A 12,799-nucleotide genomic window follows, 5' to 3' on the forward strand; every position below is an offset into this window, starting at 1 on the left:
CTTATGTGCCTTGGCAAGCTTGGACGAAGTGAGCTACCTCCATCTCCGCTCCGTGGTAAGTTTGAATCCAGTGGGACTGAAGTTTTCCGGGCGTTCTAATGGCTTATGCTTGTAATATTTGTTATCTATCTGAGGTTAACTATTCTGAGGGGAAATGTGACGTGGTGTACTGGCTCAGATTCTAAGTGTAAAAACAGACTTTTGTATCGAATTAAGTGGTTCTAATGAATCCTTCTGTATTTTACCAGATTAACTGTGATGTAGCATTCCTCGTTTCTTGGTGTATCTTGTGTGTCATTTCTTGTAACTAAGGCTATCTTGACTGTCAGAACATCTTCACATTATAACTAATGTTATACCAGCCAATATTATATCATTGACCAAAGTCAACACTATACTTATCTAGCATAATCATAGTTATATTAATATAACCTTACTCTGATAAATACTAGTTTGTATTTTATAAGGATATTAATTTAAAAGTTGTCACTCGCCTAAATCTCCCTCCTTAAATGTTTTTGTCTTTAACCTGGGCTTAGTCAAAAGTTCAATCCCTTTTATTTTATTATACCCAGTTATGTACGTCTTCTTTCGAAGCTTCTTGGCTAGTGATTGGTTCTCCTTCAGGTGAGAGAGTGTTTAGAAACGTACCCCGAGACGTTACCAACCCCAGCATGATCCGACCTATCACATCCGATGTGAATGTTTTTATGATGGTATGACACATACTTTTTCTGACTGCCACGTCACATAGGTCTTTTGCCTTTCTATCGCGATCCTTAGCGTATGCTGAGATACCAATGTCCTGATCTGACGACAGTCATGCATTTTTCAAACCCTAAACCTTTCATCCCCTTTTTAAACCTCGTCCTTCCTTTTTCCTTCTCTAGAGTTCTTTTCCTGTTGCTGCTTTCAACCAGTCCTCGTGCTCACCGTTTCATGACGATCCCCTTTCTTGTCTCCAGTAAGTAATCCATTGTTTCCCTAGCCTATACCTTTGTTCATGGCTGAGGAAGCAATTGCTCCTTGGTATGTCCATATGTCTTTGATAAGAATGCTAGATTATCCATCCGTCGTCAATATGAAATTCCTAAGGAATATAGAATCATACTCCCAACACTGAATGATCGACCTCATCATCCTCCTGATAACTGCGTGACTTTTTTCAAGGATCAATTGATAGGGGGCTTAAGGTTCCCCATTCCTCCTTTCTTGATTGAGATAAGTAGGTATTTTGATATTCCTTTGCAGCAGTTTGCCCCTAACGCATTTCGCTATTTGTGCGGTACTTACATGTTGTTTCGTCTACGAGATATTGCTCCTACTCCTCAAAATTTCTTCATGTTTTCCTATCCCAAGTGTTCAGAACCTGGTGTCTTCGTATTCCAGTCGCGAACTAAAATGGTCCTTTTTGGGGATATGCCGTCGTCTCTCAAAGCTTGGAAATCTCGTTTTTTCTTTTTAAAGTTTCTGGGACCTATTCCTTGGTCTCATGCTTGGAAATCTTTCTTGCCTCCCTTGCCCGACGTTAGAGAGTTTCATCTTCTTCCCTCTTTTCCTATTTATTGTGAGAAGTTATTAGGCCACCGACTCTCGATCCCGAAGTGGTTGAAGGTCGAGCTTCTGTACTTATTTGGTTTAAGCCCCGTCAAACCTGATACCCACATTTCCTTAGGTAACGTCTTGTTCCTTTCTTTTTGCTTATAACTGCCTAAACTATTTCTCTTTTCTATACAGTGGAGAGTTTTTATGATGCTTTGATTGACGAAGAAATACGCGTGGAAGAAGAATTGCTTCGTGCCAAGGAGGCCGAATTTCTGGCCGCTATCACCCCTCCACCCTCAATTGAAGAGCCGACTTCCTTAGCCGAAGTACCTAGCTCTTCAGGGGCTCGTGAGGTTCTTGAAGGTTCTCCTGAGGATCCTCCTGCAGAGATCATTCCCAATCCTATACCCACTATTACCTCTCCAGTGGTTGCTTCTGTCTCCTCATCTACCTCTCTTCCTTTAGTTGAGCTCATGTCTCCTGGTAGCTCGGGTAAATTGATAGCTGAGGTTTCCGCAGGCAAGCGTCCAGGACGCAAGCTAACCAGGGCTCCTCCCTCAAAAAGGAGGCTTATTCTTCCTGTTGCCGAGTTGGTTTCAGAAGGCTTTGCTTCGGGTAACCTTCCTTCTGATGAGCCGACGCTGGCGGAGCTCTATCCTTCTCTCAACTTTCCTGCCTTGCCTTTCTCCAATGCCGGCGCCTCTGGAGATGTTTCTTTTAATTTTCCTTTATCTATACCAACTTCTGGGTCTTTGCCTTCCTCGCCTTCCTCTTACTTAGTTTTTGCTCCCCCCTCTATTCCTACTTCTTCCTTCTCGGCCGGTTCTTCTGCCATTCCTGTTCTCCCTATATTATTAGGGGGTTCTTTTGCCAGCTCTTGGGATGAAGTTCGTCCCCTTTTTGAAGAGCTTTCTACTGTTGAGGCAATTGATTGCTTCTCTCACAAGGAGAATCAGGTATGCTTATTAACGCCTATTTTTATTTCTCAACTATTATCTTATGACCTTTCATTACATTTCCAATGATGGTTAGAAAATATGGGTATCTCTCGACTACTGCACAACCTATATACTGAGAACCAGAGGTTGAGATCGGAGAATGACAAGCTAAAGCAAGAGGTTGTTGTATTGTCTTCTACTGCGTTTTCTGCTGCCGCCAAGGAACAGTTCGAAGTCCAAATTGAAAACCTTCAGGCAAAATTTAAATCGGTTACGAACCTCAATTGAGAATTGACTTCCAAGCTTGGAGAGCTAAAGGATAATTATGAAGCAGAATTGACTGAGAAGCTCAAAGCCTTACAGCTGAAAGAGGATGAGGTAGCCTCTTTGACCACTTCCCTTGATTCGGCTAAAGCTGAGGCTTCTGCCAAAGAAGATGAATTAAAAACCTCTCAGATGGCGTTGGTAGTCTACAAAGGGGGCGAGGATGTTCGTTATAAGGAGCGAGCCACGGCCATGATTGAATCTCCCGAGTTCAACAGACCGATCGTAAGGTCCATTCTATCCGCTTTTACTGCAGGAGCTCAAGGGGAGATTCAGCAATTAAAAGAAGAGCATTATTTATCTCGCGATCCTCCTCCTAATTTCTTAAACAAACGTAAACTAATTGAAAACAAACCTCCTGATGTGTACCCCAAGTTGACTCTAACTTAAGTTCGAGTTATTACGATTCAGTACTGATAAGCTCGTGTGACTTTGATTACTCCTCTTGGGTTGTAAATCTTACTCTTTCTCAGGATGAATATCTGTTTTCTGTAAATGTATCTAATGTTATTTGGTTTATCATAACGCGAGATTTCCCTATGGCGGTTTCCTCTCCTGCGTGGTTTCTCTCATGCTCTTCTGACCTCACAGATACAGAAGAAGTGGACTTACAGGCAACCTATGGTTTTCCTTCCTATATCACTCATCTTGACCCTCATAAAGGTCGTCCACATCTTCCCCCCCTAGGATGTATTTCCATCTTCAGGGACCAAGTCTCACAAGGTTTTAGATTTCCCCTTCATCCTTTTTTCTGCAATGTCAGCCGTTATTTTGATATCCCTCTAAACCAACTCGTCCCTCAATCTTTTTCTATTCTAATGGGCTTCATTGGGTATCAAAACTATTGGATTTCCCCTTGTCTCCCCGTCTTTTTCATCACTTCTTCATTCCTCACCGAGTAGATGTTGGTATTTTCAGGTTTCAGTCTCGTCCCAAGGCCATTCTATTTAACCGCATTCCTCCTCAAGGTGAATGGTATCGTAAATTTTTCTACATGCGTCTCCCTTCTCCCCCTCCGTTTCCTATCCAATGGATACATGATTTACCTCCACTTCTGGACATCCATGATCTTCTTAACGATCCCTCTGTTGCTTCTACTTTACCTAAACTGCGAGGAGCGAAATTCAGTTTGCCACATCTAATTGAAGAGGGCTTAATGTTTCCCTTCGGGATAGGCAACATTGACACTCCTTTGGATAGTTCCTTTGGTGAGTATAATTATTTTACTCCGCCTTTGCTGATTGGCATATCTCTATGAAAATGATGTTTATCCTCCGTCTTTCAGCCGATGCTATTCTTCCTGCTTTCATGTACAGAAATTCTGCTATGACCAAGTCCTTTATCAATAATCTTGGAGAGAAATGGTTGTTGGCTCGCCGATCCGATCCTAATCCCTCTACTTTGGGCTTGCTTTCCGAAGAAGAACGACGAGCAGAGGGTGTCGCACTCATGGAAGAGGAGGAAGAAGAGCCTTTTGTTACCTTAGTTAAAAAGCCAAATCTCACCAAGGACTCTCCCTTTGGTGATTTCTTTGGTACTTTTGTGCAAGCTCCTCTTGTTCCGGCGCCTATTTCTTTTGAGAGAGGTAAGGCACCGATGACTCCCACCAATATCATCTCCAATCCTGCTCTTCGGATGATGAGGCCTGGTCTACTTATCTCTTCTTCTTCTATTATTTCAGCTCCTACTGCTTCTGCCTCTGAGATGGCCGTTATCCCTCCTGTGCCTTCTACATCCTTGGCATTGGCCTTGCCTCCCTTGGCTTATAGGCCTCGAGCAAAACGAACACCTTGCTGGAGATCTTCTCCCAGTGTCAGCCCTTCAGCTGTTAGTGTTTCCACAATTTCAACAACCCCTCCCACACTGCTACCTTCTATTCCATCTAGTTCCTACCTTGCTCCTCCTGCTTCTACTATCCCTTTTCCTTCTATTGCCTCCTCTTCTTCTCCGTCTCCGGCTTCCTCTATTCCCCCTCCTTTATTTAAATTGTCTGCGGGCTTACCTTCTCAATTGGGACAGCCTTCTAGTCCTCCTGGCTATGGAACTTTGCAACTGCAAGGTTTATTGGCCGAATCTTGGATGCAGGGTTATGAACAACTACAAGGCCTTAGTCTTCCACATCGAGTGGATCACCATAGTCGTCAGGCAGTGGCTGTAAGTATTCCTAGTTATGTGTTATTAGCTTTGTAACTTCATCTTTAACTTATATTATCTTCTTGTTTAGTTTCTCGCCACAAGTCTACATATCGATCAACTACTTACAGCTAAAGATCATGAGAACAATAAGTTGAAAGCTCAACTAGAGACATTGAAGGCTGCTTCGCCTTCTTCTAGTAGTGATAAGGCTCAGCTGCAAGAGAAGGTGGCCTTGCAAGATCAACAATTGGGAACCCTGAAGCAAGAATTGGAGGAATGTCAACAACTGTTGAAAGACAAAGAGCTTGCTAAGAGGACGTTAGAATTACAGGTGGAGAGGTTACACTCTGGTCTTCGACTAGAGATTGCTTTGAAAGAGAAAGCTCTTTCAGATGCTTCTCAAAAAAGCCTTATTTAAGAGAAAGTAGAGAAGCTCCATAATGACTGTCTTTATGACCAAGCTCAGGACTTAGCCTCTCATGATTTCACTCTCCTACAGGAACAAGAGCAAAGGAAAGCTCAAGAGGTTGAATTGTCATTGCTTCAAAATGAATTGGAGCAGCTTAAATCAGAGAAGAATGCTTTGAAAGATCAGAACGCCAAGCTACAAGCTGATTTTCAAAGTTACAAGGAGCAAGAGAAGAACCGGTGGGAGGAATGGCGTCATGCTTATTTGAAGTCTTCAACCTTTGCTCGGGAATTTGTTCGTACGATAGTAGGTGCTCTAAACCATTCTATATCGGGAGTTCTTCAACAATTAAGAGAGGGTGGTTATTTACCCCAAGAACCTCCCCTTTCTTTCATAAATCGCCGCAGGCTTAATGAAGAGCTGCCCGCGGATTTAAAAGGCCCCTTTCCGAATGTTTAAAGAGATTATTTATAAAAGACTTGTACTATAGGAGCTGCTAATGAAAAAACAAGTATAATTAAAGCTTGTGTAATTAAGTACTTGCAGTGTATAAGAAAATTTTGATACTTAATTGCTTCTTCATCATGCTGATTTGAGAATATCCCTTCTGAAATATTTTTGATTGTTGAGTATAAACTTTATTCGAGAATTCCTGGTTTGTCTCGTGAAGTTAAGCCCTGTCCTGATGAATTCTTCTGCGGATCACATCTGGTATATTTCCTAATTCCAAAAGAATGCATAATTTCAACTGATCTCTGGATAGAAAGCGGTGTAAGATTCTTGAGTTCCGAGCTGAATATACTATTCCAGGCGAATTTTAAATAAAGACTTCTAAATGGATAGGCCTCCAAATGAATAAGGCATCATATGTATAGCATCCCTTTTGAATTTCAGCCTCATGTCCACATAATCTCGGTTGATTAGGTCTTGAAACTATAAGATCTCTTACTTGTGATTTGTGATGGTTTAGAAGACCCGTTCGAGTTGCAGACAATCATTCCTTTTGCTCGAAGATAGTTTAGAGTCTCCGGTTCCTCTTATGAAGACCCGATCGAGTTATTTCATAGAATTTCCGGATCGACTTTTTCTTTGGAATAGTTTAGAGTCTCCGGTTCCTCCTATGAAGACCCGACCGAGTTACTTCATAGAATTTCCCGATCGACATTTGCTCTGGAATAGTTTAGAGTCTCCGGTTCCTCCTATGAAGACCCGACCGAGTTACTTCATAGAATTTCCCGATCGACTTTTGCTCTGGAATAGTTTAGAGTCTCCGGTTTCTCCTATGAAGACCCGACCGAGTTACTTCATAGAATTTCCCGATCGACTTTTGCTCTGGAATAGTTTAGAGTCTCCGGTTCCTCCTATGAAGACCCGACCGAGTTACTTCATAGAATTTCCCGATCGACTTTTTCTCTGTAATAGTTTAGATTCTCCGGTTCCTCCTATGAAGACCCGACCGAGTTACTTCTTAGAATTTCCCGATCGACTTTTTCTCTGGAATAGTTTAGAGTCTCCGGTTCCTCCTATGAAGACCCGACCGAGTTACTTCATAGAATTTCCCGATCGACTTTTGCTCGGGAATAGTTTAGAGTCTCCGGTTCCTCCTATGAAGACCCGACCGAGTTACTTCATAGAATTTCCCGATCGACTTTTGCTCTGGAATAGTTTAGAGTCTCCGGTTCCTGCTATGAAGACCCGACCGAGTTACTTCATAGAATTTCCCTATCGACTTTTTCTCTAGAATAGTTTAGAGTCTCCGGTTCCTCCTATGAAGACCCGACCGAGTTACTTCATAGAATTTCCCGATCGACATTTGCTATGGAATAGTTTAGAGTCTCCGGTTCCTCCTATAAAGATCCGACCGAGTTACTTCATAGAATTTCCTGATCGACTTTTGCTCTGGACTAAAACTTCTTTTTCTTTGCATGACCGGGCGGGCATCTGGGAAGACATGCAAGGCATGTTCCATGACGGTAGGAGAAACGCCCGAGACTTCTTTTGGAGTCCATGCAAAGACATCATTATTCTCTTTCAAACATTGTACTAATGCAGCCTTTAGAGCAGGCTCAAGATTGGCCGCGATATATGTAGTAGCTTCAGGCTGACCGGCCTGGATCTGAATTTCTTCCTTCTCTTCGTAAACCAGGGCGGGCTCCTTTTCCCTAATGGCGTTAACTTCCATTCTTTGTATCTTTCGGGCGGTGTTAGCTTCAACTCGAATTATCTCTACATAACATTTTCGGGTTGTCTTTTGATCACCCCGTACATCTTAAACTTGATCATCCACAGGAAATTTGATCTTCTGACAAAAAGTAGAAACAACTGCCCTAAACTCGTTTAGGGCAGGTCGACCCAATATCACATTGTAAGAGATGGAGCGTCTACCACCATAAAATAAGATCTTCTGGTTCTCATCAGAGGTTCTTCCCCTAGTGAAATGACCAACTTTATTTGACCTAAAGGTTGTACCTCATGGCCTATGAATCCATACAGAGGAGTAACAATTTGTTGAAGTTCACTTGGATCAATTTGTAGCTGATCAAAAGCCTTCTTGAATATAATATTGATGGAGCTACCCGTGTCTATGAAGGTACGAGCAATGGTGTAGTTGGCTATCACAGCTTTGATGATCAGAGCATCATCATGAGGTATTTCTACCCCCTCAAGATCTCTGGGCCCGAAACTTATTTCAGGGCTAGCTGCTCGTTCCATGCTGCATCCTACTGCATGAATCTCCAATCTTCAGGCATGCGCTTTTCTGGCTCTATTAGAATCCCCATCAGTGGGTCCGCCCGTAATCATATTGATATTGCCTCGAGCAGCATTGTTTCTGTTTTCTTCCTGTCGAGTCATCACAATTTCGGAAGGTGCTTTTTCTAATACTTGACTAGTACCGGCTGGGACTGGTATTGCCTCCTGCCGAGTTTCGACTGGACGATATTCCAATTTGGGTGGACTTTGCTGTCTGGGGTATTGTTGTCGATAGTAGTTCTGCCTCTGATATCGCTCTCTATTGACCCGTCTATTTCTTAAAACAAAACAGTCTTCAGCATGATGACTGCTAGTTTTAGGATAAGTGCACCACCTCCTGGGTGCCTCTGGTTGTATCTCCACATGTTGTACAGCTTGTGGGTGATACTCGTGTTGTCGGTGGGGTGGATGAGTTATTCTAGGACCTCTTGTTGGAGGCGCAGGAGCTAGAGCTTTCTCTTTAACTTGGGTAGGAGAAGAGGTGATACTCTCCTTTCTACGAGCAGCTTGAGCTTCTTCTACATTAATAAACTCAGTAGCCCGCTCAATCAAGGAATCAAAATTAACAGGGGGATTTCTTACCAAATCTTTAAAGAAATCATTATCATTCAGACCTTGAGAGAAAGCACTTACTAATATCTCAGTAGTAGCATTAGGCACATCAATAGCTACCTGATTAAACCTTTAGATGTATGCTCGGATAGATTCTTTAGACGACTGTTTGATTGAAAACAAGCTCCAAGGAGTCTTATGATACCTCTTATTGCTAGAGAAATGGTGCAGAAAGACTTTCTTGAAGTCCTTGAACTTCCGGATAGATTTTTTTGGTAATCTCTTGAACCAACGCTGCACTGCTCCTCCGAGGGTAGTAAGAAACATCCGACACTTCACTCCATCAGAGAATTGTTGTAATAATGCTACGTTTTCAAATTTCAGCAGATGATCTTCTGGATTTGTTGTTCCAGTATATTCCCCGATTTGCAGATTTTGATACCGCTTGGGAAGCGGATCATCCAATATACTTTGCGAAAATGGGGAGATGACCTTCTCAGGTGAGCTATCACTAGTTATCATTTTGATCTTACGCTTTTCTTTATCGGGTGCTTCACCACAGGATTCTTGGAACACAGGTCTTCTACCCCCTTGCTCCATAGGAGCACGAAGGAATGCTCGAGGACGCCTTGTCGGAGAAACAGCAGTTGGAGGAAAATATGCATGTTCCTCTTCTTCTAGTTCCTTTCCTTTCCGCTGCTAAGTAGTCGATATTGCCGGATTATGAGCTGTCGGCAGAGTAGCTCCAGTATGAGCTTGAAGTTGTTGTTGTTGTTGCTGCAAGGCTTTCTGGAAATGGGAGTTGATGAGAAAATCCAAATCCTCCCGACTAATAGTAAGTAGGTTTGATTTCCCGACCTCTTCCATCATGTAGTCTCAGATTCAGGTGAGATTTCCCACAGACGGCGCCAAATTTGATCCTGTCTGAGAAGCTGGACACAACGAAGATCCGGAAAAAAGAAACCCGCCGTGCTGATGAAGAATAATGTGTACCGAATACCAATCCGAGAAACCCAAAGCGGATCAGGAAAAAGTAGAGTCACCGGAAGCTTTCCTCGTATGAAGACCTGATGACGAAGAAAGAAACCAGATCTGAAGAGAAGAAAACCCCGATCCAAAGCTTCCAAGACTTCCTGCGCACAAAAGATCAACCAACACTATAGTCAGTGACCTAAGACCGGGGTGGGAATCCCTGGCTAGGCCCTCCGACGTTCAAGTCAGTGATCTTTCCTAGTGTGGAAGAGAGAGGCAGCACAAGATGAACAGTAATTGACAGTTAGGGTTATCAATCTACACGATGATGTGAACCTCTCCAAAACTTACCTTGCCAACGGAGAGGATTCCCCTTTTTATACCACTTTATATAACCTCCGTAGCCATGAATTGGACCCCGGTTTGTTAGAGTTCGTTATGAGATCACCTCAGCTGTGTACTTGTGGTAGATGATTTTTAAGGAATCTTTTTCGTACCCCAGATGTACCTTCTTTGTCGTTTAGTACCTGCAACATAATATGAAAAAGCATTTTCCGCCAAGACAATATATATTTTCTGTCATATAGTTACACACTGTAGGTATCTTACCCCTCTTGCTGTAATTAGTTCCATACACCAACATTCCTTATATCGATTGAAGTCATTATATTCTATCAAATACATTTTCCCATCATAAGTTAATCGACCGATCTTGTCTCTTCTTGGAAGGCATGTCCCAGCAGATATTAGCTTGACTCTACCTGAGCGATATGCGCCGGTCGACATAGACCTAACTTTACCCGGGAGGTATGTCCCGATCGATATTATGCCTAACTTTACTCAGGAGGTATGTCTCGGCCGATATTAACCTAGATTTGCTTAGGAGGTATGTTTCGGCCATTATTAGCTTAACTCCATCCCAGTGATATGTTCCGGCCGATATTAACCTAGCTTTGCTTTGGAGGTATGTTTCGGCCGATATTAGACTATCTCCTTCCTGAAGGTATGTCTCGGTCGATATTACCCTACCTTTGCTTATGAGGTATGTTTCGGCCGATATTAGACTATCTCCATCCTGAAGGTATGTCCCGGCCGATATTAACCTAGCTTTGCTTAGGAGGTATGTTTCGGCCGATATTAGACTATCTCCTTCCTGAAGGTATGTCCAAGCCGATATTACCCTACCTTTGCTTAGGAGGTATGTTTCGGCCGATATTAGACTATCTCCTTCCTGAAGGTATGTCCCAGCCGATATTACCCTACCCTCATCATGGAGGCACGTCCCGATCGATATTAACCTATCTTTTTGCTTTTCTTTCTTCCTTTTCTTTCCTCCTCGGGAGACCCATAAAATCTAACCCATATCAGAAAACAAGAAAGAAAAGACAAAAGGAAAAAGAAAAAAGTCTAGAGTAATTCATATGCTAACCAACTAATGTTAATAAAAAATAGTCCCTGGCAATGGCGCCAAAAACTTGTTACTCAACCGCAAGTGTACGGTTTCATCATCAGTAATAAAGGAATATTGAATCCACAGAGATTGTTGATTAAGCACTAGTTAACTTCGCACGATGAATTATCTAGAAAAACGTAAGATTGGTTGGGAAAGAAAGTAAGAGAAATAAAAGAGGGAAGAGAGAGAATGGATCTTGATGTTAGTTAGAGCCCTAGAGTCAATCATATGATGATTGTTGAATGGAATTATTGTATCATATTCCTATGTATATAAAGGCATTTGTTTTGGTTATTATACTTACTTATATTGGTGTCAAATAACTAAGTATAATAACATTCTTGAGTAGAAGGTTCTTATCTATATCAATCGATTGGTTGAATCGATAGTGAGATGATATAGAGAACACTACTCTTAATCATTCCTAGTCAAGTATTAACATTCAGGGACAATGTTAATGTGACGAGACTAGCATGTAGGTCAACTCGATTACTTGATCTCACAAGTCATGGATATAGTGATATCAAGTTGACACATGGGTACGCATTGGAGAATGTATACTAAATGACCCGCCATGAGAAAGTATCATGGATCGTTATATGAGTGTCATATACTTTCTCATGTGACTATTAGTATGACTATTAGTCCTTGGACCTGAAGTCACCATGGTTCCTTACATAAGGAGTTGCATACTTTGGCTTCGTCAAACGTCACCCGTAACTGGGTGGACTATAAAGGCGATTACTGGGTATGTAACAAATTATGTGGAGGGATGTGAGTGATGTAGATGGGATCTATCCCTCCTATATAACGGGAGTGACATCGTTATTTTTGATAGAGTGAGACCACTAAGTACATGGCCATACCCAAGTGAGTCAATATGAGATATTGAGCTCATTTGATTAGAGTGAGTCTAGTTGGAGTTCAAGATTTAGATTGATTAGAGGATGACACAGTCTATGCCTCAAATTGATCAATCTAGATGTCAAGGATAGAAGGACATTTGTCATATATTGTGAAGAGTCACAATTAGTAGTCACAAGGTGATGTTGGATCTCAACATTCTTGTAACTTGGGTAGTAATGATGTGTTGCTAGATACCGCTCATTACTTATGCTTCTAAATGGGTTTAGGAGCATTGCCAACATAACAAGAACATATAGGGTCACACACAAAGGGAAAATAGATGGAGAATAGGTTCATATGATGAACCAAGAGGATTAGGTTCATGTGATGAACCAAATTGGATTAAGAGTAATCCAAATTAAACTAATTGAGTTGGACTCAATTTGATTCATGTGTTCAATGAGTCAAATTTGGACTTGGATTCATTGAGTCAATTTAATTCAATGAATAGAGATTCATTAAATTAAAAATTGACTTGAATCAAATGGTTAGATTTGATCAACCATGGGAGAGAAGAGGTCAAGTTTGACTTGACTTGAGAGGGAAGATGAAAGGTCAAGTTTGACTTGACCTTGACTTGACCATTTGCCACCTCATTTGTGAGTTGGCATAAGGTGGGCCAATGATGATTTTCCACATCATCAAGATTGGCTTATGTGTGTGCCACCTCATGAGGGAGGTCAAGAGTTGTGACTCTTGGTATCCCATGGAGGTTTAAAAACTTCTAAAGTGGCCGGCCACATAACTCTATGAGTTACAATTGTGAAAACTCATTCAAGGCTTCATCTTCTTCCTCCTTGTTTCTTCTTCTCT

This window comes from Zingiber officinale, chromosome 9A (genome assembly GCF_018446385.1).
Source record: "Zingiber officinale cultivar Zhangliang chromosome 9A, Zo_v1.1, whole genome shotgun sequence".
In the NCBI taxonomy this organism is placed as follows: Eukaryota; Viridiplantae; Streptophyta; class Magnoliopsida; order Zingiberales; family Zingiberaceae; genus Zingiber; species Zingiber officinale.